This window comes from Lissotriton vulgaris, chromosome 11 (assembly GCF_964263255.1).
Source record: "Lissotriton vulgaris chromosome 11, aLisVul1.2, whole genome shotgun sequence".
Taxonomy (NCBI): Eukaryota; Metazoa; Chordata; class Amphibia; order Caudata; family Salamandridae; genus Lissotriton; species Lissotriton vulgaris.
Genome location: NC_141699.1, coordinates 482,507,685 through 482,532,182, shown reverse-complemented (window position 1 = coordinate 482,532,182; position 24,498 = coordinate 482,507,685). Strand labels below are relative to the sequence as shown.

The 24,498-nt window shown below is 45.4% G+C and overlaps 26 non-coding genes across 26 annotated transcripts; all 26 read left to right on the top strand.

Moving 5' to 3' along the window:
* The first annotated feature begins 162 nt into the window (after positions 1 to 162).
* TRNAS-CGA (transfer RNA serine (anticodon CGA)) lies at positions 163 to 244 on the top strand. The gene has a single exon. It is a non-coding gene; the product is annotated as a tRNA-Ser (tRNA).
* A 543-nt stretch (positions 245 to 787) lies between these two features.
* On the top strand, positions 788 to 869 carry TRNAS-CGA (transfer RNA serine (anticodon CGA)). The gene has a single exon. It is a non-coding gene; the product is annotated as a tRNA-Ser (tRNA).
* A 1,166-nt stretch (positions 870 to 2,035) lies between these two features.
* Positions 2,036 to 2,117, top strand: TRNAS-CGA (transfer RNA serine (anticodon CGA)). The gene has a single exon. It is a non-coding gene; the product is annotated as a tRNA-Ser (tRNA).
* A 542-nt stretch (positions 2,118 to 2,659) lies between these two features.
* TRNAS-CGA (transfer RNA serine (anticodon CGA)) lies at positions 2,660 to 2,741 on the top strand. The gene has a single exon. It is a non-coding gene; the product is annotated as a tRNA-Ser (tRNA).
* Positions 2,742 to 3,284: 543 nt separating this feature from the next.
* On the top strand, positions 3,285 to 3,366 carry TRNAS-CGA (transfer RNA serine (anticodon CGA)). The gene has a single exon. It is a non-coding gene; the product is annotated as a tRNA-Ser (tRNA).
* A 543-nt stretch (positions 3,367 to 3,909) lies between these two features.
* Positions 3,910 to 3,991, top strand: TRNAS-UGA (transfer RNA serine (anticodon UGA)). The gene has a single exon. It is a non-coding gene; the product is annotated as a tRNA-Ser (tRNA).
* Positions 3,992 to 4,534: 543 nt separating this feature from the next.
* On the top strand, positions 4,535 to 4,616 carry TRNAS-UGA (transfer RNA serine (anticodon UGA)). The gene has a single exon. It is a non-coding gene; the product is annotated as a tRNA-Ser (tRNA).
* Positions 4,617 to 5,162: 546 nt separating this feature from the next.
* On the top strand, positions 5,163 to 5,244 carry TRNAS-CGA (transfer RNA serine (anticodon CGA)). The gene has a single exon. It is a non-coding gene; the product is annotated as a tRNA-Ser (tRNA).
* Positions 5,245 to 5,786: 542 nt separating this feature from the next.
* TRNAS-CGA (transfer RNA serine (anticodon CGA)) lies at positions 5,787 to 5,868 on the top strand. Its single transcript has one exon. It is a non-coding gene; the product is annotated as a tRNA-Ser (tRNA).
* A 542-nt stretch (positions 5,869 to 6,410) lies between these two features.
* On the top strand, positions 6,411 to 6,492 carry TRNAS-CGA (transfer RNA serine (anticodon CGA)). Its single transcript has one exon. It is a non-coding gene; the product is annotated as a tRNA-Ser (tRNA).
* A 1,161-nt stretch (positions 6,493 to 7,653) lies between these two features.
* TRNAS-CGA (transfer RNA serine (anticodon CGA)) lies at positions 7,654 to 7,735 on the top strand. The gene has a single exon. It is a non-coding gene; the product is annotated as a tRNA-Ser (tRNA).
* A 542-nt stretch (positions 7,736 to 8,277) lies between these two features.
* TRNAS-CGA (transfer RNA serine (anticodon CGA)) lies at positions 8,278 to 8,359 on the top strand. The gene has a single exon. It is a non-coding gene; the product is annotated as a tRNA-Ser (tRNA).
* A 541-nt stretch (positions 8,360 to 8,900) lies between these two features.
* On the top strand, positions 8,901 to 8,982 carry TRNAS-UGA (transfer RNA serine (anticodon UGA)). Its single transcript has one exon. It is a non-coding gene; the product is annotated as a tRNA-Ser (tRNA).
* Positions 8,983 to 11,398: 2,416 nt separating this feature from the next.
* On the top strand, positions 11,399 to 11,480 carry TRNAS-AGA (transfer RNA serine (anticodon AGA)). The gene has a single exon. It is a non-coding gene; the product is annotated as a tRNA-Ser (tRNA).
* Positions 11,481 to 12,023: 543 nt separating this feature from the next.
* Positions 12,024 to 12,105, top strand: TRNAS-UGA (transfer RNA serine (anticodon UGA)). The gene has a single exon. It is a non-coding gene; the product is annotated as a tRNA-Ser (tRNA).
* Positions 12,106 to 14,994: 2,889 nt separating this feature from the next.
* TRNAS-UGA (transfer RNA serine (anticodon UGA)) lies at positions 14,995 to 15,077 on the top strand. The gene has a single exon. It is a non-coding gene; the product is annotated as a tRNA-Ser (tRNA).
* Positions 15,078 to 15,619: 542 nt separating this feature from the next.
* TRNAS-UGA (transfer RNA serine (anticodon UGA)) lies at positions 15,620 to 15,701 on the top strand. Its single transcript has one exon. It is a non-coding gene; the product is annotated as a tRNA-Ser (tRNA).
* A 543-nt stretch (positions 15,702 to 16,244) lies between these two features.
* Positions 16,245 to 16,326, top strand: TRNAS-CGA (transfer RNA serine (anticodon CGA)). Its single transcript has one exon. It is a non-coding gene; the product is annotated as a tRNA-Ser (tRNA).
* Positions 16,327 to 16,868: 542 nt separating this feature from the next.
* TRNAS-CGA (transfer RNA serine (anticodon CGA)) lies at positions 16,869 to 16,950 on the top strand. The gene has a single exon. It is a non-coding gene; the product is annotated as a tRNA-Ser (tRNA).
* A 542-nt stretch (positions 16,951 to 17,492) lies between these two features.
* TRNAS-CGA (transfer RNA serine (anticodon CGA)) lies at positions 17,493 to 17,574 on the top strand. Its single transcript has one exon. It is a non-coding gene; the product is annotated as a tRNA-Ser (tRNA).
* A 543-nt stretch (positions 17,575 to 18,117) lies between these two features.
* On the top strand, positions 18,118 to 18,199 carry TRNAS-UGA (transfer RNA serine (anticodon UGA)). Its single transcript has one exon. It is a non-coding gene; the product is annotated as a tRNA-Ser (tRNA).
* Positions 18,200 to 18,741: 542 nt separating this feature from the next.
* On the top strand, positions 18,742 to 18,823 carry TRNAS-CGA (transfer RNA serine (anticodon CGA)). The gene has a single exon. It is a non-coding gene; the product is annotated as a tRNA-Ser (tRNA).
* Positions 18,824 to 19,365: 542 nt separating this feature from the next.
* Positions 19,366 to 19,447, top strand: TRNAS-CGA (transfer RNA serine (anticodon CGA)). Its single transcript has one exon. It is a non-coding gene; the product is annotated as a tRNA-Ser (tRNA).
* A 542-nt stretch (positions 19,448 to 19,989) lies between these two features.
* Positions 19,990 to 20,071, top strand: TRNAS-UGA (transfer RNA serine (anticodon UGA)). Its single transcript has one exon. It is a non-coding gene; the product is annotated as a tRNA-Ser (tRNA).
* Positions 20,072 to 21,239: 1,168 nt separating this feature from the next.
* TRNAS-UGA (transfer RNA serine (anticodon UGA)) lies at positions 21,240 to 21,321 on the top strand. The gene has a single exon. It is a non-coding gene; the product is annotated as a tRNA-Ser (tRNA).
* Positions 21,322 to 21,863: 542 nt separating this feature from the next.
* Positions 21,864 to 21,945, top strand: TRNAS-UGA (transfer RNA serine (anticodon UGA)). Its single transcript has one exon. It is a non-coding gene; the product is annotated as a tRNA-Ser (tRNA).
* The last annotated feature ends 2,553 nt before the right edge of the window (positions 21,946 to 24,498 follow it).

Here is a 24,498-nt window from a genome sequence, read left to right as displayed (position 1 = left end):
TGTTGCTATTTTTATTAATTGTATGAAAGCATTCAAAATAAGTGGGGGATACAGGGCACTGCTGGTACGTGCCCCGTCCTGCCGTTACTTTAATTTGTAGGTCTCGGACTGACGTGAGCAGCGTATGGTCGTATACGACAACAGTGACAACATACTCATGCAGCTGCGATGGCCGAGTGGTTAAGGCGTTGGACTCGAAATCCAATGGGGTTTCTCTGCGCAGGTTCGATTCCTGCTTGCAGTGTAGTGTGATTTTGCATGAACACCATTTAGTTTAGTTAAGTAAATGTTCACTTCTCGTTACGCAATCCTCATCAAGTCACAGAGTTAAATGGAAAAAACTCAAACTAGATGTAAACATTGAGACAATTTCCACACCCAGGAAGTGTTTTAGAGAGCTGGTGGCTCGGAAGGGTTTGTAGTCTGGACCTGTCCTGCCTGATCTAGACAAGTCATGAAAAGAGTACTTTTTTTTGTGATGCATGACTTGTTTAGGCTTTTGGACTCTTTCTTAGTACACTTAAGGGCCCGTTACCACCGCCGTAATATAGGGAAAAGTGGGTAGAAACATGCAGTGATTGATTACCACTCATCTGTGCCCTTTCACTCACTTTGAGTGATGCATGTTGCTATTTTTATTAATTGTATGAAAGCATGCAAAATAAGTGAGGACAACAGGGCACTGCTGGTACGTGCCCCGTCCTTCCGTTACTTTATTTTTTTGGTCTCCGCCTGACATGAGCAGAGCATGGCTCGTATACGACAACAGTGACATCATACTCATGCAGCTGCGATGGCCGAGTGGTTAAGGCGTTGGACTCGAAATCCAATGGGATTTCCCTGCGCAGGTTCGAATCCTGCTTGCTATGTAGTGTGATTTTGCATGAACACCATTTGGTTTAGTTAAGGAAATGTTCACTTCTCGTTACGCAATCCTCATCAAGTCACAGAATTAAATGGCAAAAACTCAAACTAGATGTAAACATTGAAACAATTTCCACACCTAGGAAGTGTTTTAGAGAGCAGGTGGCTCGGAAGGGTTTGTAGTCTGGACCTATCCTGCCTGATCTAGACAAGTTACGAAATGAGTAATTTTTTTAATGAAGTGTGTCTTGTTTAGGCTTTTGGACTGTTTCTGAGTACACTTAAGGGCCCGTTGCCACCGCCGTAATATATGGAAACGAGGGTAGAAATGTGCAGTGATTGATTACCGCTCATCTGTGCCCTGTCACTCATTTTGAGTGATGCATATTGCTATTTTTATTAATTGTATGAAAGTATGCGAAATGTGAGGACAACAGGGCACTGCTGGTATGTGCCCCGTCCTTCCGTTACTTTATTTTTTAGGTCTCGACCTGACATGAGTAGCGCATGGCTCGTATACGACAACAGTGACATCATACTCACGCAGCTGCGATGGCCGAGTGGTTAAGGCGTTGGACTTGAAATCCAATGAGGTTTCCCCGCGTAGGTTTGAATCCTGCTTGCAGCGGCATGAGATTTTGCATGAACACCATTTGGTTTAGTTAAGTAAATGTTCACTTCTCATTACGCAATCCTCATCAAGTCACAGAGTTAAACTGCAAAAACTCAAACTAGATGTAAACATTGAGACAATTTCCACACCCAGGAAGTGTTTTAGAGAGCAGGTGGCTCGGAAGGGTTCGTAGTCTGGACCTGTCCTGCCTGATCTAGACAAGTCATGAAAAGAGTACTTTTTTTTATGAAGCGTGTCTTGTTTAAGCTTTTGGACTCTTTCTGAGTACACTTAAGGGCCCGTTTCGACCGCCGTAATATAGGGAAACGAGGATAGAAATGTGCAGTGATTGATTACCACTAATCGGTGCCCTGTCTCTCACTTTGAGTGATGCGTATTGCTATTTTTATTAATTGTATGAAAGCATGCAAAATAAGTGAGGACAACAGGGCACTGCTGGTACGTGCCCCGTCCTTCCGTTACTTTATTTTTTTGGTCTCCGCCTGACATGAGCAAAGCATGGCTCGTATACGACAACAGTGACATCATACTCATGCAGCTGCGATGGCCGAGTGGTTAAGGCGTTGGACTCGAAATCCAATGGGATTTCCCTGCGCAGGTTCGAATCCTGCTTGCTACGTAGTGTGATTTTGCATGAACACCATTTGGTTTAGTTAAGGAAATGTTCACTTCTCGTTACGCAATCCTCATCAAGTCACAGAGTTAAATGGCAAAAACTCAAACTAGATGTAAACATTGAAACAATTTCCACACCTAGGAAGTGTTTTAGAGAGCAGGTGGCTCGGAAGGGTTCGTAGTATGGGCCTGGCCTGCCTGATCTAGACAAGTCATGAAAAGAGTACTTTTTTTATGAAGCGTGTCTTGTTTAAGCTTTTGAACTCTTTCTGAGTACACTTAAGGGCCCGTTGCCACCGACGTAATATAGGGAAACGAGGATAGAAATGTGCAGGGATTGATTACCGCTCATCGGTGCCCTGTCACTCACTTTGAGTGATGCGTATTGCTATTTTTATTAATTGTATGAAAGCATGCAAAATAAGTGAGGACAACAGGGCACTGCTGGTACGTGCCCCGTCCTTCCGTTACTTTATTTTTTTGGTCTCTGCCTGACATGAGCAGAGCATGGCTCGTATACGACAACTGTGACATCATACTCATGCAGCTGCGATGGCCGAGTGGTTAAGGCGTTGGACTCGAAATCCAATGGGGTTTCCCTGCGCAGGTTTGAATCCGGCTTGCAGCGTAGTGTGATTTTGCACGAACACCATTTGGTTTAGTTAAGGAAATGTTCACTTCTCGTTACGCAATCCTCATCAAGTCACAGAGTTAAATGGCAAAAACTCAAACTCGATGTAAACATTGAAACAATTTCCACACCTAGGAAGTGTTTTAGAGAGCAGGTGGCTCGGAAGGGTTTGTAGTTTGGACCTATCCTGCCTGATCTAGACAAGTTACGAAATGAGTACTTTTTTTATGATGCATGTCTTGTTTAGGCTTTTGGACTCTTTCTTAGTACACTTAAGGGCCCGTTGCCACCGCCGTAATATATGGAAACGAGGGTAGAAATGTGCAGTTATTGATTACCGCTCATCTGTGCCCTGTCACTCATTTTGAGTGATGCATATTGCTATTTTTATTAATTGTATGAAAGTATGCGAAATAAGTGAGGACAGCAGGGCACTGCTGGTATGTGCCCCGTCCTTCCGTTACTTTAATTTTTTTGGTCTCTGCCTGACATGAGCAGAGCATGGCTTGTATACGACAACTGTGACATCATACTCATGCAGCTGCGATGGCCGAGTGGTTAAGGCGTTGGACTCGAAATCCAATGGGGTTTCCCTGCGCATGTTTGAATCCTGCTTGCAGCGTAGTGTGATTTTGCACGAACACCATTTGGTTTAGTTAAGGAAATGTTCACTTCTCGTTACGCAATCCTCATCAAGTCACAGAGTTAAATGGCAAAAACTCAAACTAGATGTAAACATTGAGACAATTTCCACACCCAGGAAGTGTTTTAGAGAGCATGTGGCTCGGAAGGGTTCGTAGTCTGGACCTGTCCTGCCTGATCTAGACAAGTCATGAAAAGAGTACTTTTTTTTATGAAGCGTGTCTTGTTTAAGCTTTTGGACACTTTCTGAGTACACTTAAGGGCCCGTTGCCACCGCCGTAATATAGGGAAACGAGGATAGAAATGTGCAGTGATTGATTACCACTCATCGGTGCCCTGTCTCTCACTTTGAGTTATGCGTATTGCTATTTTTATTAATTGTATGAAAGCATGCAAAATAAGTGAGGACAACAGGGCACTGCTGGTACGTGCCCAGTCCTTCCGTTACTTTATTTTTTAGGTCTCGACCTGACATGAGTAGCGCATGGCTCGTATACGACAACAGTGACATCATACTCACGCAGCTGCGATGGCCGAGTGGTTAAGGCGTTGGACTTGAAATCCAATGGGGTTTCCCCGCGTAGGTTCGAATCCTGCTTGCAGCGGCATGAGATTTTTCATGAACACCATTTGGGTTAGTTAAGTAAATGTTCACTTCTCATTACGCAATCCTCATCAAGTCACAGAGTTAAACTGCAAAAACTCAAACTAGATGTAAACATTGAGACAATTTCCACACCCAGGAAGTGTTTTAGAGAGCAGGTGGCTCGGAAGGGTTCGTAGTCTGGACCTGTCCTGCCTGATCTAGACAAGTCATGAAAAGAGTACTTTTTTTCATGAAGCGTGTCTTGTTTAAGCTTTTAGACACTTTCTGAGTACACTTAAGGGCCCGTTGCCACCGCCGTAATATAGGGAAACGAGGATAGAAATGTGCAGTGATTGATTACCGCTCATCTGTGCCCTGTCACTCACTTTGAGTGATGCGTATTGCTATTTTTATTAATTGTATGAAAGCATGCAAAATAAGTGAGGACGACAGGGCACTGCTGGTACGTGCCCCGTCCTTCTGTTACTTTATTTTTTATGTCTCGGCCTGACGTGAGTAGTGCATGGCTCGTATACGACAACTGTGACATCATACTCAAGCAGCTGCGATGGCCGAGTGGTTAAGGCGTTGGACTTGAAATCCAATGGGGTTTCCCCGCGAAGGTTCGAATCCTGCTTGCAGCGGCATGAGATTTTGCATGAACACCATTTGGTTAAGGTAAGTAAATGTTCACTTCTCATTACGCAATCCTCATCAAGTCACAGAGTTAAACGGCAAAAACTCAAACTAGATGTAAACATTGAGACAATTTCCACACCCAGGAAGTGTTTTAGAGAGCAGGTGCCTCGGAAGGGTTCTTAGTCTGGACCTGTCCTGCATGATCTAGACAAGTCACGAAAAGAGTAATTATTTTTTTTATGAAGCGTGTCTTGTTTAGGCTTTTGGACTTTTTCTTAGTACACTTAAGGGCCCGTTACCACCGCCGTAATATAGGGAAAAGAGGGTAGAAATGCGCAGTGATTGATTACCGCTCATCTGTGCCCTGTCACTCACTTTGAGTGATGCTTGTTGCTATTTTTATTAATTGTATGAAAGCATTCAAAATAAGTGGGGGATACAGGGCACTGCTGGTACGTGCCCCGTCCTGCCGTTACTTTAATTTTTAGGTCTCGGCCTGACGTGAGCAGCGTATGGCTCGTATACGACAACAGTGACATCATACTCATGCAGCTGCGATGGCCGAGTGGTTAAGGCGTTGGACTCGAAATCCAATGGGGTTTCCCTGCGCAGGTTCGAATCCTGCTTGCAGCGTAGTGTGCTTTTGCATGAACACCATTTGGTTTAGTTAAGTAAATGTTCACTTCTCGTTACGCAATCCTCATCAAGTCATAGAGTTAAATGGAAAAAACTCAAACTAGATGTAAACATTGAGACAATTTCCACACCCAGGAAGTGTTTTAGAGAGCTGGTGTCTCGGAAGGGTTTGTAGTCTGGACCTGTCCTGCCTGATCTAGACAAGTCATGAAAAGAGTACTTTTTTTATGATGCATATCTTGTTTAGGCTTTTGGACTCTTTCTTAGTACACTTAATGGCCCGTTACCACCGCCGTAATATAGGGAAAAGTGGGTAGAAACATGCAGTGATTGATTACCACTCATCTGTGCCCTTTCACTCACTTTGAGTGACGCATGTTGCTATTTTTATTAATTGTATGAAAGCATGCAAAATAAGTGAGGACAACAGGGCACTGCTGGTACGTGCCCCGTCCTTCCGTTACTTTATTTTTTTGGTCTCCGCCTGACATGAGCAGAGCATGGCTCTTATATGACAACAGTGACGTCATACTCATGGAGCTTCGATGGCCGAGTGGTTAAGGCGTTGGACTCGAAATCCAATGGGGGTTCCCTGCGCAGGTTCGAATCCTGCTTGCAGCGTAGTGTGATTTTGCATGAACACCATTTGGTTTAGTTAAGTAAATGTTCACTTCTCATTACGCAATCCTCATCAAGTCACAGAGTTAAACTGCAAAAACTCAAACTAGATGTAAACATTGAGACAATTTCCACACCGAGGAAGTGTTTTAGAGAGCAGGTGGCTCGGAAGGGTTTGTAGTCCGGACCTATCCTGCCTGATCTAGACAAGTTACGAAATGAGTACTTTTTTTATGATGCATGTCTTGTTTAGGCTTTTGCACTCTTTCTTAGTACACTTAAGGGCCCGTTGCCACCGCCGTAATATATGGAAACGAGGGTAGAAATGTGCAGTGATTGATTACCACTCATCTGTGCCCTTTCACTCACTTTGAGTGATGCATGTTGCTATTTTTATTAATTGTATGAAAGCATGCAAAATAAGTGAGGACAAAAGGGCACTGCTGGTACTTGCCCCGTCCTTCCGTTACTTTATTTTTTTGGTCTCCGCCTGACATGAGCAGAGCATGGCTCGTATCCGACAACAGTGACAACATACTCATGCAGCTGCGATGGCCGAGTGGTTAAGGCGTTGGGCTCGAAATCCAATGGGGTTTCCCTGCGCAGGTTCGAATCCTGCTTGCAGCGTATTGTGATTTTGCATGAACACCATTTGGTTTAGTTAAGTAAATGTTCACTTCTCATTACGCAATCCTCATCAAGTCACAGAGTTAAACTGCAAAAACTCAAACTAGATGTAAACATTGAGACAATTTCCACACCCAGGAAGTGTTTTAGAGAGCAGGTGGCTCGGAAGGGTTCGTAGTCTGGACCTGTCCTGCCTGATCTAGACAAGTCATGAAAAGAGTACTTTTTTTTATGAAGCGTGTCTTGTTTAAGCTTTTGGACTCTTTCTGAGTACACTTAAGGGCCCGTTGCCACCGCCGTAATATAGGGAAACGAGGATAGAAATGTGCAGTGATTGATTACCACTCATCAGTGCCCTGTCTCTCACTTTGAGTGATGCGTATTGCTATTTTTATTAATTGTATGAAAGCATGCAAAATAAGTGAGGACAACAGGGCACTGCTGGTACGTGCCCCGTCCTTCTGTTACTTCATTTTTTATGTCTCGGCCTGACGTGAGTAGTGCATGGCTCGTATACGACAACTGTGACATCATACTCACGCAGCTGCGATGGCTGTTAAGGCGTTAGACTTGAAATCCAATGGGGTTACCCCGTGTAGGTTCGAATCCTGCTTGCAGCGTCATGAGATTTTGCATGAACACCATTTGGTTTAGTTAAGTAAATGTTCACTTCTCGTTACGCAATCCTCATCAAGTCACAGAGTTAAACGGCAAAAACTCAAACTAGATGTAAACATTGAGAAAATGTCCACACCCAGGAAGTGTTTTAGAGAGCAGGTGGCTCGGAAGGGTTCGTAGTCTGGACCTGTCCTGCCTGATCTAGACAAGTCATGAAAAGAGTACTTTTTTATGAAGCGTGTCTTGTTTAAGCTTTTGGACTCTTTCTGAGTACACTTAAGGGCCCGTTGCCACCGACGTAATATAGGGAAACGAGGATAGAAATGTGCAGTGATTGATTACCGCTCATCGGTGCCCTGTCACTCACTTTGAGTGATGCGTATTGCTATTTTTATTAATTGTATGAAAGCATGCAAAATAAGTGAGGACAACAGGGCACTGCTGGTACGTGCCCCGTCCTGCTGTTACTTTAATTTTTAGGTCTCTGCCTGACGTGAGCAGCGTATGGCTCGTATACGACAACAGTGACATCATACTCATGCAGCTGCGATGGCCGAGTGGTTAAGGCGTTGGACTCGAAATCCAATGGGGTTTCCCTGCGCAGGTTTGAATCCTGCTTGCAGCGTAGTGTGATTTTGCATGAACACCATTTGGTTTAGTTAAGTAAATGTTCACTTCTCGTTACGCAATCCTCATCAAGTCACAGAGTTAAATGGAAAAAACTCAAACTAGATGTAAACATTGAGACAATTTCCACACCCAGGAAGTGTTTTAGAGAGCTGGTGTCTCGGAAGGGTTTGTAGTCTGGACCTGTCCTGCTTGATCTAGACAAGTCATGAAAAGAGTACTTTTTTTATGATGCATGTCTTGTTTAGGCTTTTGGACTCTTTCTTAGTACACTTAAGGGCCCGTTACCACCGCCGTAATATAGGGAAAAGTGGGTAGAAACATGCAGTGATTGATTACCACTCATCTGTGCCCTTTCACTCACTTTGAGTGATGCATGTTGCTATTTTTATTAATTGTATGAAAGCATGCAAAATAAGTGAGGACAACAGGGCACTGCTGGTACGTGCCCCGTCCTTCCGTTACTTTATTTTTTTGGTCTCTGCCTGACATGAGCAGAGCATGGCTCGTATACGACAACTGTGACATCATACTCATGCAGCTGCGATGGCCGAGTGGATAAGGCGTTGGACTCGAAATCCAATGGGGTTTCCCTGCGCAGGTTTGAATCCTGCTTGCAGCGTAGTGTGATTTTGCACGAACACCATTTGGTTTAGTTAAGGAAATGTTCACTTCTCGTTACGCAATCCTCATCAAGTCACAGAGTTAAATGGCAAAAACTCAAACTAGATGTAAACATTGAAACAATTTCCACACCTAGGAAGTGTTTTAGAGAGCAGGTGGCTCGGAAGGGTTTGTAGTCTGGACCTATCCTGCCTGATCTAGACAAGTTACGAAATGAGTACTTTTTTATGATGCATGTCTTGTTTAGGCTTTTGGACTCTTTCTTAGTACACTTAAGGGCCCGTTGCCACCGCCGTAATATATGGAAATGAGGGTAGAAATGTGCAGTGATTGATTACCGCTCATCTGTGCCCTGTCACTCATTTTGAGTGATGCATATTGCTATTTTTATTAATTGTATGAAAGTATGCGAAATAAGTGAGGACAACAGGGCACTGCTGGTATGTGCCCCGTCCTTCCGTTACTTTATTTTTTAGGTCTCGACCTCACATGAGTAGCGCATGGCTCGTATACGACAACAGTGACATCATACTCACGCAGCTGCGATGGCCGAGTGGTTAAGGCTTTGGACTTGAAATCCAATGGGGTTTCCCCGCGTAGGTTCGAATCCTGCTTGCAGCGGCATGCGTTTTTGCATGAACACCATTTGGTTTAGTTAAGTAAATGTTCACTTCTCGTTACGCAATCCTCATCAAGTCACAGAGTTAAACGGCAAAAACTCAAACTAGATGTAAACATTGAGACAATTTCCCCACCCAGGAAGTGTTTTAGAGAGCAGGTGGCTCGGAAGGGTTCGTAGTCTGGACCTGTCCTGCCTGATCTAGACAAGTCATGAAAAGAGTACTTTTTTTATGAAGCGTGTCTTGTTTAAGCTTTTGGACTCTTTCTGAGTACACTTAAGGGCCCGTTGCCACCGCCGTAATATAGGGAAACGAGGATTGAAATGTGCAGTGATTGATTACCGCTCATCTGTGCCCTGTCACTCATTTTGAGTGATGCATATTGCTATTTTTATTAATTGTATGAAAGTATGCGAAATAAGTGAGGACAACAGGGCACTGCTGGTATGTGCCCGGTCCTTCCGTTACTTTATTTATTAGGTCGCCACCTGACATGAGTAGCGCATGGCTCGTATACGACAACAGTGACATCATACTCATGCAGCTGCGATGGCTGAGTGGTTAAGGTGTTGAACTTGAAATCCAATGGGGTTTCCCCGCGTAGGTTCGAATCCTGCTTGCAGCGTCGTGAGATTTTGCATGAGCACCATTTGGTTTAGTTAAGTAAATGTTCACTTCTCGTTACGCAATCCTCATCAAGTCACAGAGTTAAACGGCAAAAACTCAAACTAGATGTAAACATTGAGACAATTTCCAAACCCAGGAAGTGTTTTAGAGAGCAGGTGGATCGGAAGGGTTCGTAGTCTGGACCTGTCCTGCCTGATCTAGACAAGTCATGAAAAGAGTACTTTTTTTTATGAAGCGTGTCTTGTTTAAGCTTTTGGACTCTTTCTGAGTACACTTAAGGGCCCGTTGACACCGCCGTAATATAGGGAAACGAGGATAGAAATGTGCAGTGATTGATTACCGCTCATCTGTGCCCTGTCACTCACTTTGAGTGATGCGTATTGCTATTTTTATTAATTGTATGAAAGCATGCAAAATAAGTGAGGACAACAGGGCACTGCTGGTACGTGCCCCGTCCTTCCGTTACTTTATTTTTTATGTCTCGGCCTGACGTGAGTAGTGCATGGCTCGTATTCGACAACTGTGACATCATACTCACGCAGCTGTGACGGCCGAGTGGTTAAGGCGTTGGACTTGAAATCCAATGGGGTTTCCCCGAGTAGGTTCGAATCCTGCTTGCAGCGTCATGAGATTTTGCATGAACACCATTTGGTTTAGTTAAGTAAATGTTCACTTCTTGTTACGCAATCCTCATCAAGTCACAGAGCTAAATGGCAAAAACTCAAACTAGATGTAAATATTGAAAATATTTCCACACCAAGGAAGTGTTTTAGAGAGCAGGTGGCTTGGAAGGGTTTGTAGTCTGGACCTATCCTGCCTGATCTAGACAAGTTACGAAAAGAGTAATTTTTTTTATGAAGCGTGTCTTGTTTAGGCTTTTGGACTCTTTCTGAGTACAATTAAGGGCCCGTTGCCACCGCCGTAATATAGGGAAACGAGAGTAGAAATGTGCAGAGATTGATTACCGCTCATCTGTGCCCTGTCACTCACTTTGTGTGATGCGTATTGCTATTTTTATTAATTGTATGAAAGTATGCGAAATAAGTGAGGACAACAGGGCACTGCTGGTACGTGCCCCGTCCTTCTGTTACTTTACTTTTTAGGTCTCGGCCTGACATGAGTAGCGCATGGCTCGTATACGACAACAGTGACATCATACTCATGCAGCTGCGATGGCTGAATGGTTAAGGTGTTGGACTTGAAATCCAGTGGGGTTTCCCTGTGTAGGTTCGAATCCTGCTTGCAGCGTCATTCGATTTTGCATGAACACCATTTGGTTTAGTTAAGTAAATGTTCACTTCATGTTACGCAATCCTCATCAAGTCACAGAGTTAAACGGCAAAAACTCAAACTAGATGTAAACATTGAGACAATTTCCCCACCCAGGAAGTGTTTTAGAGAGCAGGTGGCTCGGAAGGGTTCGCAGTCTGGACCTGTCCTGTCTGATCTGGACAAGTCATGAAAAGAGTACTTTTTTTATGAAGCGTGTCTTGTTTCAGCTTTTGGACTCTTTCTGAGTACACTTAAGGGCCCGTTGCCACCGCCGTAATATAGGGAAACGAGGATAGAAATGTGCAGTGATTGATTACCGCTCATCTGTGCCCTGTCACTCATTTTGAGTGATGCATATTGCTATTTTTATTAATTGTATGAAAGTATGCGAAATAAGTGAGGACAACAGGGCACTGCTGGTATGTGCCCCGTCCTTCCGTTACTTTATTTATTAGGTCTCCACCTGACATGAGTAGCGCATGGCTCGTATACGACAACAGTGACATCATACTCATGCAGCTGCGATGGCTGAGTGGTTAAGGTGTTGGACTAGAAATTCAATGGGGTTTCCCCGCGTAGGTTCGAATCCTGCTTGCAGCATCGTGAGATTTTGCATGAGCACCATTTGGTTTAGTTAAGTAAATGTTCACTTCTTGTTACGCAATCCTCATCAAGTCACAGAGCTAAATGGCAAAAACTCAAACTAGATGTAAACATTGAGACAATTTCCACACCAAGGAAGTGTTTTAGAGAGCAGGTGGCTCGGAAGGGTTTGTAGTCTGGACCTATCCTGCCTGATCTAGACAAGTTACGAAAAGAGTAATTTTTTTTATGAAGCGTGTCTTGTTTAGGCTTTTGGACTCTTTCTGAGTACAATTAAGGGCCCGTTGCCACCGCCGTAATATAGGGAAACGAGAGTAGAAATGTGCAGAGATTGATTACCGCTCATCTGTGCCCTGTCACTCACTTTGTGTGATGCGTATTGCTATTTTTATTAATTGTATGAAAGTATGCGAAATAAGTGAGGACAACAGGGCACTGCTGGTACGTGCCCCGTCCTTCTGTTACTTTACTTTTTATGTCTCGGCCTGACGTGAGTAGTGCATGGCTCGTATACGACAACTGTGACGTCATACTCACGCAGCTGCGATGGCCGAGTGGTTAAGGCGTTGGACTTGAAATCCAATGGGGTTTCCCAGTGTAGGTTTGAATCCTGCTTGCAGCGTCATGAGATTTTGCATGAACACCATTTGGTTTAGCTAAGTAAATGTTCACTTCTCGTTACGCAATCCTCATCAAGTCACAGAGTTAAACGGCAAAAACTCAAACAAGATGTAAACATTGAGACAATTTCCCCACCCAGGAAGTGTTTTAGAGAGCAGGTGGCTCGGAAGGGTTCGTAGTCTGGACCTGTCCTGCCTGATCTAGCAAGTCATGAAAAGAGTACTTTTTTTATGAAGCGTGTCTTGTTTAGGCTTTTGGACTCTTTCTGAGTACAATTAAGGGCCCGTTGCCACCGCCGTAATATAGGGAAACGAGGGTAGAAATGTGCAGAGATTGATTACCGCTCATCTGTGCCCTGTCACTCACTTTGTGTGATGCGTATTGCTATTTTTATTAATTGTATGAAAGTATGCGAAATAAGTGAGGACAACAGGGCACTGCTGGTACGTGCCCCGTCCTTCTGTTACTTTATTTTTTAGGTCTCGGCCTGACATGAGTAGTCATGGCTCGTATACGACAACAGTGACATCATACTCATGCAGCTGCGATGGCTGAGTGGTTAAGGTGTTGGACTTGAAATCCAATGGGGTTTCGCCGCGTAGGTTCGAATCCTGCTTGCAGCTTTATGGGATTTTGCATGAACACCATTTGGTTTAGTTAAGTAAATGTTCACTTCTCGTTACGCAATCCTCATCAAGTCACAGAGTTAAACGGCAAAAACTCAAACTAGATGTAAACATTGAGACAATTTCCACACCCAGGAAGTGTTTTAGAGAGCAGGTGGCTCGGAAGGGTTCGTAGTCTGGACCTGTCCTGCCTGATCTAGACAAGTCATGAAAAGAGTACTTTTTTTTATGAAGCATGTCTTGTTTAGGCTTTTGGACTCTTTCTGAGTACACTTAAGGGCCCGTTGCCACCGCCGTAATATAGGGAAACGAGGATAGAAATGTGCAGTGATTGATTACCAATCAATCAATCAATCAGTGACACTTATATAGCGCGCTACCTACCCGTAGGGTCTCAAGGCGCTGGGGGGGCGGGGGGGTGCCGCTACTGCTCGAACAGCCAGGTCTTCAGCTTCTTCCTGAAGGAGAGGTGGTCTTGGGTCAGGCGCAGGTCGGTCGGGAGGGAGTTCCAGGTCTTGGCGGCCAGGTAGGAGAAGGACCTTCCTCCCGTAGTCGTTTTTCGGATGCGGGGGACGGCGGCGAGGGCGTGGTTGGCTGATCGGAGGTGGCGTTTGGGAGCGTAGAAGTTGATTTGGCTGTTGAGGTAGCTCGGGCCCTGGTCGTGTAGGGCTTTGTGTGCGTGGGTGAGGAGGCGGAAGGTGATTCTTTTGTTGACGGGGAGCCAGTGGAGGTCTCTCAGATGTCCGGTGATGTGGCTGGTTCGTGGGATGTCGAGGATGAGTCTGGCTGAGGCGTTCTGGATCCGCTGGAGTCTCTTCTGGAGCTTGGCGGTGGTACCAGCGTAGAGGGCGTTGCCGTAGTCCAGTCGGCTGGTGACGAGGGCCTGGGTGACGGTCTTCCTGGTCTCGGAGGGGATCCACCAGAAGATCTTTCGTAGCATGCGTAGGATGTTGAAGCACGCCGAGGAGATGTTGTTGACTTGCCTGGTCATGGAGAGGGAGGAGTCCAGGATGAAGCCCAGGTTGCGTGCATGGTCTGTCGGTTTGGGTGCGGTGCCCAGGGCGGGAGGCCACCAGGAGTCGTCCCAGGCGGAGGGTGAAGAGCCCAGGATGAGGACATCCGTCTTGTCAGAGTTCAGTTTCAGGTGGCTGGTCGTCATCCACTCGGCTACCTCTTTCATCCCATCGTGCAGGTTGGCTCTGGCGGAGGCGGGGTCGTTGGTCAGGGAGAGGATCAGCTGGGTGTCGTCGGCGTAGGAGATTATGCTGAGGTTGTGTTTGCGTACGATGGCCGCGAGGGGGCTCATGTAGACGTTGAAGAGGGTGGGGCTCAGAGATGACCCTTGAGGGACGCCGCAGATGACTTCGGAGGCCTCTGACTTGTACGGTGGTAGGCGGACTCTCTGTGTTCTTCCGTCGAGGAAGGAGAAGATCCATTCCCGCTCATCTGTGCCCTGTCACTCATTTTGAGTGATGCATATTGCGATTTTTATTAATTGTATGAAAGTATGCGAAATAAGTGAGGACAACAGGGCACTGCTGGTATGTGCCCCGTCCTTCCGTTACTTTATTTTTTAGGTCTCCACCTGACATGAGTAGCGCATGGCTCGTATATGACTACAGTGACATCATACTCATGCAGCTGCGATGGCTGAGTGGTTAAGGTGTTGGACTTGAAATCCAATGGGGTTTCACCGCGTAGGTTAGAATCCTGCTTGCAGCGTCATGAGATTTTGCATGAACACCATTTGGTTTAGTTAAGTAAATGTTCACTTCTCGTTACGCAATCCTCATCAAGTCACAGAGTTAAACGGCAAAAACTCAAACTAGATGTAAACATTGAGACAATTTCCCCACCCAGGAAGAGTTTTAGAGAGCAGGTGGCTCGGAAGGGTTCGTAGTCTGGACCTGTCCTGCCTGATCTAGACAAGTCATGAAAAGAGTACTTTTTTTATGAAGCGTGTCTTGTTTAAGCTTTTGGACTCTTTCTGAGTACACTTAAGGGCACGTTGCCACCGCCGTAATATAGGGAAACGAGGATAGAAATGTGCAGTGATTGATTACCGCTCATCTGTACCCTGTCACTCATTTTGAGTGATGCATATTGCTATTTTTATTAATTGTATGAAAGTATGCGAAATAAGTGAGGACAACAGGGCACTGCTGGTATGTGCCCCGTCCTTCCGTTACTTTATTTATTAGGTCTCCACCTGACATGAGTAGCGCATGGCTCGTATACGACAACAGTGACATCATAGTCATGCAGCTGCGATGGCCGAGTGGTTAAGGTGTTGGACTTGAAATCCAATGGGGTTTCCCCAGCGTAGGTTCGAATCCTGCTTGCAGCGTCGTGAGATTTTGCATGAGCACCTTTTGGTTTAGTTAAGTAAATGTTCACTTCTCGTTACGCAATCCTCATCAAGTCACAGAGTTAAACGGCAAAAACTCAAACTAGATGTAAACATTGAGACAATTTCCACACCCAGGAAGTGTTTTAGAGAACAGGTGGCTCTGTAGGGTTCGTAGTCTGGACCTGTCCTGCCTGATCTAGACAAGTCATGAAAAGAGTACTTTTTTTATGAAGCGTGTCTTGTTTAAGCTTTTGGACTCTTTCTGAGTACACTTAAGGGCCCGTTGACACCGCCGTAATATAGGGAAACGAGTATAGAAATGTGCAGTGATTGATTACCGCTCATCTGTGCCCTGTCACTCACTTTGAGTGATGCGTATTGCTATTTTTATTAATTGTATGAAAGCATGCAAAATAAGTGAGGACAACAGGGCACTGCTGGTACGTGCCCTGTCCTTCTGTTACTTTATTTTTTATGTCTCGGCCTGACGTGAGTAGTGCATGGCTCGTATTCGACAACTGTGACATCATACTCACGCAGCTGCGATGGCCGAGTGGTTAAGGCGTTGGACTTGAAATCCAATGGGGTTTCCCCGCGTAGGTTCGAATCCTGCTTGCAGCGTCATGAGATTTTGCATGAACACCATTTGGTTTAGTTAAGTAAATGTTCACTTCTTGTTACGCAATCCTCATCAAGTCACAGAGCTAAATGGCAAAAACTCAAACTAGATGTAAATATTGAAACTATTTCCACACCAAGGAAGTGTTTTAGAGAGCAGGTGGCTCGGAAGGGTTTGTAGTCTGGACCTATCCTGCCTGATCTAGACAAGTTACGAAAAGAGTAATTTTTTTTATGAAGCGTGTCTTGTTTAGGCTTTTGGACTCTTTCTGAGTACAATTAAGGGCCCGTTGCCACCGCCGTAATATAGGGAAACGAGAGTAGAAATGTGCAGTGATTGATTACCGCTCATCTGTGCCCTGTCACTCACTTTGAGTGATGCGTATTGCTATTTTTATTAATTGTATGAAAGCATGCAAAATAAGTGAGGACGACAGGGCACTGCTGGTACGTGCCCCGTCCTGCCGTTACTTTAATTTTTAGGTCTCGGCCTGACGTGAGCAGCGTATGGCTCGTATACGACAACAGTGACATCATACTCATGCAGCTGCGATGGCCGAGTGGTTAAGGCGTTGGACTCGAAATCCAATGGGGTTTCCCTGCGCAGGTTCGAATCCTGCTTGCAGCGTAGTGTGATTTTGCATGAACACCATTTGGTTTAGTTAAGTAAATGTTCACTTCTCGTTACGCAATCCTCATCAAGTCATAGAGTTAAATGGAAAAAACTCAAACTAGATGTAAACATTGAGACAATTTCCACACCCAGGAAGTGTTTTAGAGAGCTGGTGTCTCGGAAGGGTTTGTAGTCTGGACCTGTCCTGCCTGATCTAGACAAGTCATGAAAAGAGTACTTTTTTTATGATGCATGTCTTGTTTAGGCTTTTGGACTCTTTCTTAGTACACTTAAGGGCCCGTTACCACCGCCGTAATATAGGGAAAAGTGGGTAGAAACATGCAGTGATTGATTTCCACTCATCTGTGCCCTTTCACTCACTTTGAGTGACGCATGTTGCTATTTTTATTAATTGTATGAAAGCATGCAAAATAAGTGAGGACAACAGGGCACTGCTGGTACGTGCCCCGTCCTTCCGTTACTTTATTTTTTTGGTCTCCGCCTGACATGAGCAGAGCATGGCTCTTATATGACAACAGTGACGTCATACTCATGGAGCTTCGATGGCCGAGTGGTTAAGGCGTTGGACTCGAAATCCAATGGGGCTTCCCTGTGCAGGTTCGAATCCTGCTTGCAGCGTAGTGTGATTTTGCATGAACACCATTTGGTTTAGTTAAGTAAATGTTCACTTCTCATTACGCAATCCTCATCAAGTCACAGAGTTAAACTGCAAAAACTCAAACTAGATGTAAACATTGAGACAATTTCCACACCGAGGAAGTGTTTTAGAGAGCAGGTGGCTCGGAAGGGTTTGTAGTCCGGACCTATCCTGCCTGATCTAGACAAGTTACGAAATGAGTACTTTTTTTATGATGCATGTCTTGTTTAGGCTTTTGGACTCTTTCTTAGTACACTTAAGGGCCCGTTGCCACCGCCGTAATATATGGAAACGAGGGTAGAAATGTGCAGTGATTGATTACCACTCATCTGTGCCCTTTCACTCACTTTGAGTGATGCATGTTGCTATTTTTATTAATTGTATGAAAGCATGCAAAATAAGTGAGGACAAAAGGGCACTGCTGGTACGTGCCCCATCCTTCCGTTACTTTATTTTTTTGGTCTCCGCCTGACATGAGCAGAGCATGGCTCGTATACGACAACAGTGACAACATACTCATGCAGCTGCGATGGCCGAGTGGTTAAGGCGTTGGGCTCGAAATCCAATGGGGTTTCCCTGCGCAGGTTCGAATCCTGCTTGCAGCGTAGTGTGATTTTGCATGAACACCATTTGGTTTAGTTAAGTAAATGTTCACGTCTCATTACGCAATCCTCATCAAGTCACAGAGTTAAACTGCAAAAACTCAAACTAGATGTAAACATTGAGACAATTTCCACAGCCAGGAAGTGTTTTAGAGAGCAGGTGGCTCGGAAGGGTTCGTAGTCTGGACCTGTCCTGCCTGATCTAGACAAGTCATGAAAAGAGTACTTTTTTTTATGAAGCGTGTCTTGTTTAAGCTTTTGGACTCTTTCTGAGTACACTTAAGGGCCCGTTGCCACCGCCGTAATATAGGGAAACGAGGATAGAAATGTGCAGTGATTGATTACCACTCATCAGTGCCCTGTCTCTCACTTTGAGTGATGCGTATTGCTATTTTTATTAATTGTATGAAAGCATGCAAAATAAGTGAGGACAACAGGGCACTGCTGGTACGTGCCCCGTCCTTCTGGTACTTCATTTTTTATGTCTCGGCCTGACGTGAGTAGTGCATGGCTCGTATACGACAACTGTGACATCATACTCACGCAGCTGCGATGGCCGAGTGGTTAAGGCGTTAGACTTGAAATCCAATGGGGTTTCCCCGCGTAGGTTCGAATCCTGCTTGCAGCGTCATGAGATTTTGCATGAACACCATTTGGTTTAGTTAAGTAAATGTTCACTTCTCGTTACGCAATCCTCATCAAGTCACAGAGTTAAACGGCAAAAACTCAAACTAGATGTAAACATTGAGAAAATTTCCACACCCAGGAAGTGTTTTAGAGAGCAGGTGGCTCGGAAGGGTTCGTAGTCTGGACCTGTCCTGCCTGATCTAGACAAGTCATGAAAAGAGTACTTTTTTTATGAAGCGTGTCTTGTTTAAGCTTTTGGACTCTTTTTGAGTACACTTAAGGGCCCGTTGCCACCGACGTAATATAGGGAAACGAGGATAGAAATGTGCAGTGATTGATTACCGCTCATCGGTGCCCTGTCACTCACTTTGAGTGATGCGTATTGCTATTTTTATTAATTGTATGAAAGCATGCAAAATAAGTGAGGACAACAGGGCACTGCTGGTACGTGCCCCGTCCTGCTGTTACTTTAATTTTTAGGTCTTGGCCTGACGTGAGCAGCGTATGGCTCGTATACGACAACAGTGACATCATACTCATGCAGCTGCGATGGCCGAGTGGTTAAGGCGTTGGACTCGAAATCCAATGGGGTTTCCCTGCGCAGGTTTGAATCCTGCTTGCAGCGTAGTGTGATTTTGCATGAACACCATTTGGTTTAGTTAAGTAAATGTTCACTTCTCGTTACGCAATCCTCATCAAGTCACAGAGTTAAATGGAAAAAACTCAAACTAGATGTAAACATTGAGACAATTTCCACACCCAGGAAGTGTTTTAGAGAGCTGGTGTCTCGGAAGGGTTTGTAGTCTGGACCTGTCCTGCTTGATCTAGACAAGTCATGAAAAGAGTACTTTTTTTATGATGCATGTCTTGTTTAGGCTTTTGGACTCTTTCTTAGTACACTTAAGGGCCCGTTACCACCGCCGTAATATAGGGAAAAGTGGGTAGAAACATGCAGTGATTGATTACCACTGATCTGTGCCCTTTCACTCACTTTGAGTGATGCATGTTGCTATTTTTATTAATTGTATGAAAGCATGCAAAATAAGTGAGGACAACAGGGCACTGCTGGTACGTGCCCCGTCCTTCCGTTACTTTATTTTTTTGGTCTCTGCCTGACATGAGCAGAGCATGGCTCGTATACGACAACTGTGACATCATACTCATGCAGCTGCGATGGCCGAGTGGTTAAGGCGTTGCACTCGAAATCCAATGGGGTTTCCCTGCGCAGGTTTGAATCCTGCTTGCAGCGTAGTGTGATTTTGCACGAACACCATTTGGTTTAGTTAAGGAAATGTTCACTTCTCGTTACACAATCCTCATCAAGTCACAGAGTTAAATGGCAAAAACTCAAACTAGATGTAAACATTGAAACAATTTCCACACCTAGGAAGTGTTTTAGAGAGCAGGTGGCTCGGAAGGGTTTGTAGTCTGGACCTATCCTGCCTGATCTAGACAAGTTACGAAATGAGTACTTTTTTTATGATGCATGTCTTGTTTAGGCTTTTGGACTCTTTCTTAGTACACTTAAGGGCCCGTTGCCACCGCCGTAATATATGGAAACGAGGGTAGAAATGTGCAGTGATTGATTACCGCTCATCTGTGCCCTGTCACTCATTTTGAGTGATGCATATTGCTATTTTTATTAATTGTATGAAAGTATGCGAAATAAGTGAGGACAACAGGGCACTGCTGGTATGTGCCCCGTCCTTCCGTTACTTTATTTTTTAGGTCTCGACCTCACATGAGTAGCGCATGGCTCGTATACGACAACAGTGACATCATACTCACGCAGCTGCGATGGCCGAGTGGTTAAGGCTTTGGACTTGAAATCCAATGGGGTTTCCCCGCGTAGGTTCGAATCCTGCTTGCAGCGTCGTGAGATTTTGCATGAGCACCATTTGGTTTAGTTAAGTAAATGTTCACTTCTCGTTACGCAATCCTCATCAAGTCACAGAGTTAAATGGCAAAAACTCAAACTAGATGTAAACATTGAGACAATTTCCACACCCAGGAAGTGTTTTAGAGAGCAGGTGGCTCGGAAGGGTTCGTAGTCTGGACCTGTCCTGCCTGATCTAGACAAGTCATGAAAAGAGTACTTTTTTTTATGAAGCGTGTCTTGTTTAAGCTTTTGGACTCTTTCTGAGTACACTTAAGGGCCCGTTGACACCGCCGTAATATAGGGAAACGAGGATAGAAATGTGCAGTGATTGATTACCGCTCATCTGTGCCCTGTCACTCACTTTGAGTGATGCGTATTGCTATTTTTATTAATTGTATGAAAGCATGCAAAATAAGTGAGGCCAACAGGGCACTGCTGGTACGTGCCCCGTCCTTCTGTTACTTTATTTTTTATGTCTCGGCCTGACGTGAGTAGTGCATGGCTCGTATTCGACAACTGTGACATCATACTCACGCAGCTGTGACGGCCGAGTGGTTAAGGCGTTGGACTTGAAATCCAATGGGGTTTCCCCGCGTAGGTTCGAATCCTGCTTGCAGCGTCATGAGATTTTGCATGAACACCATTTGGTTTAGTTAAGTAAATGTTCACTTCTTGTTACGCAATCCTCATCAAGTCACAGAGCTAAATGGCAAAAACTCAAACTAGATGTAAATATTGAAAATATTTCCACACCAAGGAAGTGTTTTAGAGAGCATGTGGCTTGGAAGGGTTTGTAGTCTGGACCTATCCTGCCTGATCTAGACAAGTTACGAAAAGAGTAATTTTTTTTATGAAGCGTGTCTTGTTTAGGCTTTTGGACTCTTTCTGAGTACAATTAAGGGCCCGTTGCCACCGCCGTAATATAGGGAAACGAGAGTAGAAATGTGCAGAGATTGATTACCGCTCATCTGTGCCCTGTCACTCACTTTGTGTGATGCGTATTGCTATTTTTATTAATTGTATGAAAGTATGCGAAATAAGTGAGGACAACAGGGCACTGCTGGTACGTGCCCCGTCCTTCTGTTACTTTACTTTTTAGGTCTCCACCTGACATGAGTAGCGCATGGCTCGTATACGACAACAGTGACATCATACTCATGCAGCTGCGATGGCTGAGTGGTTAAGGTGTTGGACTTGAAATCCAATGGGGTTTCCCCGTGTAGGTTCGAATCCTGCTTGCAGCGTCATGCGATTTTGCATGAACACCATTTGGTTTAGTTAAGTAAATGTTCACTTCATGTTACGCAATCCTCATCAAGTCACAGAGTTAAACGGCAAAAACTCAAACTAGATGTAAACATTGAGACAATTTCCCCACCCAGGAAGTGTTTTAGAGAGCAGGTGGCTCGGAAGGGTTCGCAGTCTGGACCTGTCCTGCCTGATCTGGACAAGTCATGAAAAGAGTACTTTTTTTATGAAGCGTGTCTTGTTTCAGCTTTTGGACTCTTTCTGAGTACACTTAAGGGCCCGTTGCCACCGCCGTAATATAGGGAAACGAGGATAGAAATGTGCAGTGATTGATTACCGCTCATCTGTGCCCTGTCACTCATTTTGAGTGATGCATATTGCTATTTTTATTAATTGTATGAAAGTATGCGAAATAAGTGAGGACAACAGGGCACTGCTGGTATGTGCCCCGTCCTTCCGTTACTTTATTTATTAGGTCTCCACCTGACATGAGTAGCGCATGGCTCGTATACGACAACAGTGACATCATACTCATGCAGCTGCGATGGCTGAGTGGTTAAGGTGTTGGACTTGAAATTCAATGGGGTTTCCCCGCGTAGGTTCGAATCCTGCTTGCAGCATCGTGAGATTTTGCATGAGCACCATTTGGTTTAGTTAAGTAAATGTTCACTTCTTGTTACGCAATCCTCATCAAGTCACAGAGCTAAATGGCAAAAACTCAAACTAGATGTAAACATTGAGACAATTTCCACACCAAGGAAGTGTTTTAGAGAGCAGGTGGCTCGGAAGGGTTTGTAGTCTGGACCTATCCTGCCTGATCTAGACAAGTTACGAAAAGAGTAATTTTTTTTATGAAGCGTGTCTTGTTTAGGCTTTTGGACTCTTTCTGAGTACAATTAAGGGCCCGTTGCCACCGCCGTAATATAGGGAAACGAGAGTAGAAATGTGCAGAGATTGATTACCGCTCATCTGTGCCCTGTCACTCACTTTGTGTGATGCGTATTGCTATTTTTATTAATTGTATGAAAGTATGCGAAATAAGTGAGGACAACAGGGCACTGCTGGTACGTGCCCCGTCCTTCTGTTACTTTATTTTTTAGGTCTCGGCCTGACATGAGTAGTCATGGCTCGTATACGACAACAGTGACATCATACTCATGCAGCTGCGATGGCTGAGTGGTTAAGGTGTTGGACTTGAAATCCAATGGGGTTTCGCCGCGTAGGTTCGAATCCTGCTTGCAGCTTTATGGGATTTTGCATGAACACCATTTGGTTTAGTTAAGTAAATGTTCACTTCTCGTTACGCAATCCTCATCAAGTCACAGAGTTAAACGGCAAAAACTCAAACTAGATGTAAACATTGAGACAATTTCCACACCCAGGAAGTGTTTTAGAGAGCAGGTGGCTCGGAAGGGTTCGTAGTCTGGACCTGTCCTGCCTGATCTAGACAAGTCATGAAAAGAGTACTTTTTTTTATGAAGCGTGTCTTGTTTAGGCTTTTGGACTCTTTCTGAGTACACTTAAGGGCCCGTTGCCACCGCCGTAATATAGGGAAACGAGGATAGAAATGTGCAGTGATTGATTACCAATCAATCAATCAATCAGTGACACTTATATAGCGCGCTACCTACCCGTAGGGTCTCAAGGCGCTGGGGGGGCGGGGGGGGGTGCCGCTACTGCTCGAACAGCCAGGTCTTCAGCTTCTTCCTGAAGGAGAGGTGGTCTTGGGTCAGGCGCAGGTCGGTCGGGAGGGAGTTCCAGGTCTTGGCGGCCAGGTAGGAGAAGGACCTTCCTCCCGTAGTCGCTCTTCGGATGCGGGGGACGGCGGCGAGGGCGTGGTTGGCTGATCGGAGGTGGCGTTTGGGAGCGTAGAAGTTGATTCGGCTGTTGAGGTAGCTCGGGCCCTGGTCGTGTAGGGCTTTGTGTGCGTAGGTGAGGAGGCGGAAGGTGATTCTTTTGTTGACGGGGAGCCAGTGGAGGTCTCTCAGATGTCCGGTGATGTGGCTGGTTCGTGGGATGTCGAGGATGAGTCTGGCTGAGGCGTTCTGGATCCGCTGGAGTCTCTTCTGGAGCTTGGCGGTGGTACCGGCGTAGAGGGCGTTGCCGTAGTCCAGTCGGCTGGTGACGAGGGCCTGGGTGACGGTCTTCCTGGTCTCGGAGAGGATCCACCAGAAGATCTTTCGTAGCATGCGTAGGATGTTGAAGCACGCCGAGGATACGTTGTTGACTTGCCTGGTCATGGAGAGGGAGGAGTCCAGGATGAAGCCCAGGCTGCGTGCATGGTCTGTCGGTTTGGGTGCGGTGCCCAGGGCGGGAGGCCACCAGGAGTCGTCCCAGGCGGAGGGTGAAGAGCCCAGGATGAGGACCTCCGTCTTGTCAGAGTTCAGTTTCAGGCGGCTGGTCGTCATCCACTCGGCTACCTCTTTCATCCCATCGTGCAGGTTGGCTCTGGCGGAGGCGGGGTCGTTGGTCAGGGAGAGGATCAGCTGGGTGTCGTCGGCGTAGGAGATTATGCTGAGGTTGTGTTTGCGTACGATGGCCGCGAGGGGGCTCATGTAGACGTTGAAGAGGGTGGGGCTCAGAGATGACCCTTGAGGGACGCCGCAGATGACTTCGGAGGCCTCTGACTTGTACGGTGGTAGGCGGACTCTCTGTGTTCTTCCGTCGAGGAAGGAGATGATCCATTCCCGCTCATCTGTGCCCTGTCACTCATTTTGAGTGATGCATATTGCTATTTTTATTAATTGTATGAAAGTATGCGAAATAAGTGAGGACAACAGGGCACTGCTGGTATGTGCCCCGTCCTTCCGTTACTTTATTTTTTAGGTCTCCACCTGACATGAGTAGCGCATGGCTCGTATATGACTACAGTGACATCATACTCATGCAGCTTCGATGGCTGAGTGGTTAAGGTGTTGGACTTGAAATCCAATGGGGTTTCACCGCGTAGGTTAGAATCCTGCTTGCAGCGTCATGAGATTTTGCATGAACACCATTTGGTTTAGTTAAGTAAATGTTCACTTCTCGTTACGCAATCCTCATCAAGTCACAGAGTTAAACGGCAAAAACTCAAACTAGATGTAAACATTGAGACAATTTCCCCACCCAGGAAGAGTTTTAGAGAGCAGGTTGGCTCGGAAGGGTTCGTAGTCTGGACCTGTCCTGCCTGATCT